This window comes from Rousettus aegyptiacus, unplaced genomic scaffold, assembly GCF_014176215.1.
Source record: "Rousettus aegyptiacus isolate mRouAeg1 unplaced genomic scaffold, mRouAeg1.p scaffold_m13_p_7, whole genome shotgun sequence".
Lineage (NCBI taxonomy): Eukaryota > Metazoa > Chordata > Mammalia > Chiroptera > Pteropodidae > Rousettus > Rousettus aegyptiacus.
This window is the reverse complement of record NW_023416310.1, coordinates 2,805,298-2,809,652: the sequence shown is the minus strand read 5'-3', so window position 1 is coordinate 2,809,652 and position 4,355 is coordinate 2,805,298. Positions and strand designations below refer to the sequence as shown.

The 4,355-nt window shown below is 51.3% G+C and overlaps 1 pseudogene; it reads left to right on the top strand.

Moving 5' to 3' along the window:
• Positions 1 to 4,035: 4,035 nt before the first annotated feature.
• LOC118605680 lies at positions 4,036 to 4,151 on the top strand (annotated as a pseudogene).
• The last annotated feature ends 204 nt before the right edge of the window (positions 4,152 to 4,355 follow it).

Sequence of the window (4,355 nt, the reverse complement as noted above, 5' to 3'; positions counted from 1 at the left end):
TGAATTGTTCGTCCAATAAACGAATTCTGAATTTGTCCCCTTGGACATAATGAGCTTAAACGAACACGGCTGTATTACCTCATGAGAGACTCGTTCTCGTTCGTAATGACCAGTGGACGGCTCGTCGGCACAATCTACAGGTGTATGTTTTTCTCAACCTTAAAAGCTGAAACACGAAATACCTTGAACCAATATATTGGAAAGCTTAGACGACGGCATCGCCCCTTCCTCCTTTCTCACTCAGGTGTTTTGTGCTCGGGGTCGTCATCCATTCTTAGGAGCCATGTGGAATGGGTTCCATGGAACCATCTAGAACCACCTGGCAATATTAATCTTAAGAGGACTCGCATCTCATTGGGAGATAGTTCTTTGTATACGTTGTACTAAATGTATCACGTATTTGTTATGACCTTTGAACCATACTTAAAAATGCTCATGCACAAAACGCCCGGGCTGTCGGGGATGGGGGGCGGGGAGCATGTTGGGGCCAGGCGCTGTGGGACTCAGGGGCTGTTCAGCCCCAAACCTCTGACTGCGGATGGGGAAACCAACACGCAGAGAGCTTCGGCCGACAGTCTCGAGGCTGCCGGCTGAGCTGGCGGCAGAGCCGGGACGAGGACGCTCGTGTCCCGAATTCTCCTGAGGCTCAGGGTCTTGCAACGCGTCTGCCCCACAGCCGCCCGGCACGTGTCTGTGAAACGTGTGGCCACACGGACGTTTCTCCTGCTCTCGCTCCCTCCTTCCCTCTGCCCCGCAGTCCCTGCGGGGAGGGGAGCCTCGGCCACAGCGGGGAAGACACACATGCTTCGCCAGCAAAGAGACCCCACACTCGTCATGAGGGCCAGGGCCCTGGTCAGGGGAAGGTGAGCTCGTCTGGGATGTGTAGGTCAGACCCACCTCTGCGTCTGGGGATGGGGCCAGAAATCATGGTTGTCACTATCACCCCAAAGATGGTGGGTGGTGCCCCGGGGGCCAGAAAGGTCCAGAATCAGATAGGGCAGGGGGGGAATGGCAGTGGACCAGGAGAGGGGACCGCCATGTGCTCCCTGAAGTGGACCCTGTATGGATTGAAAGGTGGCTTGCCGGGCACAAGGAAACGGTGAGGCTGGGTGTCCTCCGCCTCCGCGTGTGTTGGGGGCCTCGGGGTGCAGGAGGAGCTCAGCCGTCCACACGCCTGAACCGCCTGTGAGCACGTTGGGGCCAGGCGCTGTGGGAGTCGTGCAGGAGGAGAAGTCAGGGTCTCCGCCTTCAAGTGTCTTAACCTCAGAGGTTGATGTGGTTAGGCACCAAATTTAGCCGCGGAACCTTCAGTGCTTTGTACTGCCAGACATTTCCCCCTCTCGGCTGGATTCAAAGCCAGCCCGAGATGCAGTTCAGGCAGCCGCTCTGCGGGCCAGCGTGGACGGGTGAGTCCCGCAACTTCTTCAGCCTGAGCTTCCTTGCTGGCTAAATGGAGCTTCTTCTCGTCCCCAAGGAATTAGAAAATAACCCACTTTCTGAGTTAAAATATAATTCAAATTAGAGGAGCAAACAGACCTACTTCCCTTATGAATATGTTGCTGACGATCGGATCACACAGCAAGGCCACGTCCGGGGTGGGTGCGTTAGCGATGGGGGGAGGGACTCTGGGAGCAGACGCGGATCCCCATCGGGGCGCCCGCGCCAGTCCCGTCACGGGAACGAGCACCCCCCCACTCAGGACACAGCCAAGCCGTGAGCTGTCCTGCCCACTCTCCTTCCGCGGCCGCCCCGCACCACACTGAGTCGAATTTCGCTTCCGCGTGATTTGCCTGCGTGGAGCAAATGTTTGGCTGTAGGAAGCAAGTGCTGGAGCCCTTGGTCTTTTCCTGTTTTAACAATAAATTAACCCATTGGCGCTCTGGTTTCTGTGTTCTGACTTCCTGTGGGTTGGCGAGCATGAGTCAGACGGTTCTCACACGCACAGCCTCTGACCTCTGGGGCTGTGCCCCTCCGCCCCTCCAGGCTGCCCGCCCTCCTCCCCTTGCGGCCTCTGCCCCTCGGCTCTGACCGCAGGCAGGAGGGACTCGGAGCCAGTGTGCTCCCTCAGGGCTGGCTCTGGGCCCGCCCTCGGCCCCCACAGCTACATTCTAGCACAGGTCAGGAGCAGGGGCTGCGCCCACAGCCTGAGCCAGGAGGCCCCCCGGCACTCAGAGATGCTGGCTGAACGCCTGGACTTACGTAGAAAGATAATAGAAGGCAGAGCTCTGGCATTTGGGGAGGCCCCGTGTGAAGTTAGTGGAAGGAGCATTAGGTCAGGGGGTTCAGGCTTCCAGACTTGGCTCTTCCTCCGATGGGCGGCATGGTCGCGGCAAGGACAATGGTGGTCCTTATTTGTCAAATGAGGCACTCAGAGCTCAGAACCAGTTTCGTGGGTGGGGAGGTGCAACCTCACAGAGCTTTTGGTACATACTTAGTGTTAATTGTAAAAATTCAATGCAAAAAAAAAATCAATGCAATTTATGAAACTTGAATAGAGCATCCTAAAATTCACATGCAAGAGTAAAGGACCGAAGATAGACGAGGTAATTTTAATGGAAAAGAATGCAATGTGGGACTTGCTCTCTAAACATTAGGACATTAAAAAGCTGATACAATTAAGTCAGTGCATTGAGGCCAGAATAGAGGGTGAATCAGTTGAAAAGTCCAGAAAACCTAGAAATTGGCCCATATGGGAAGCTGCTGCAAAGAAGTCAGTTCGGATAGATTAAAGACTAATGTGGGGAAAATAGAAATATGGAAGAATGTTTTCTAAGATTGGGGTGGGAAAGCATCTGAAACAAGATACAAGAAGCAAAAGCTATAAAAGGAAGATTCATAAATTCGATATTAAAATTAAAATCCTGTGCAATAAAGATAAAGACCGCCATGCACTGCCGGAAGATATCTGCAGCAAATATAACAAGTAAAGGACAAGTGCTAGGGATAAATAAATAGGAAAACAGTGTGGCAGCTCCTTGAAAAATTACACACAAAATTACCATGTGACCCGACAATTCCATTCCTGTATATATACGCAAAGTAACGGAAAACGGAGACTCAAATATGTATTCGTACACCAACGTTTATAGCAGCATAACCTGCAAAAGGTGGAACTACCCTAAGCGCCCATTGATGGATGAACGGATAAACAAAATGTGTTACATACGTACAAAAGAATGCTATTCAGCCTTAAAGAGAAAGGGCATTCTGCCACACACTAAAATACAGACGGACCTTGAAAACATGCTGAGTGAAGTGAACCGGTCACAGAAGGACACATGTTGTGTGATCTCACTTATGCGAGTTAATTAGAGTCATCGGACTCATAGACGGGAAGGACGATGGCCGTTGCCGGGGGCCAGGGAGGGGGCGCGGGGGTTGGGGGGTGGGGCGTGGGGGGTTAGCGTGTGATCGGAGCAGAGTTTCTGCTGGGGGAGGCGAAAGACCCTGGAGATGGACGGTGGTGACGACGGCATCGCCGTGGACTTAATGGGACGGCATCGCCCCCTTTAAAAGGGGTAGAGTGGTAGATTTCGTGTTTCGTACATTTTACCATAATTACAAAAGAAAGTACCGACCCGTGTCACAACGTGGGTGAAACTCGAAAATACACCAACCGAGAGAAGCCCGTGATTCAAAAGGCCATGTATTTTATGATTCTGTTTATATGAAATGTCCAGAACAGGTCAATCCAGAGGGACAGAAATAAGATTGGCATAGCCTCGGCCTGGGGAAAATGAGGAGACGGGCGGGGGTTGGGGGGGGGGGTTGTGACTAGAGGGCACAAAGGGTTTTTTTGGAATAATGAAGAATTTCTAGCCTTCTAAAAATTGATTCTGGGATTGATTGTAGATTTGGATGTACAACTCTGCGAGTGTACTGAAATCCACTGAGTTGTACATGGTGCGTGAGTGGTCTGTGAATTACATTTCAACAGAGATGTTACAGGACGTGGTTCCATAGCGTAGCGGTCAGCACATCTGCTTTACACACAGAAGGGCCTGGGTTCACGCCCCAGTGGAGCCACGGTCCAGAGTCTAGGGCCGTGCCACCCTGAACAAGCCCGATATCTGATCTCGGAAGCTAAGCGGGGTTGGGCCCAGTGAGTACTTGGATGGGAGACCACCTAGGAAGACCAGGTGCTCTGGGTATAAATAATAATAAAAAATAAAAAAAAAATAGAGATGTTACAAGAGGTAAAAAATTATGTAAATAACTTTCAAAGTAAGGAGAGGCCAACAGAAAGAAAAAATGGACAAAGAATATGAAAAAATACGATAAGACAGCTCACAGAGGGGGAAAAGGCAGCAAATAAATGAGGACAAGGGCAACCCCGGAAAACGTAAATCAAAGCA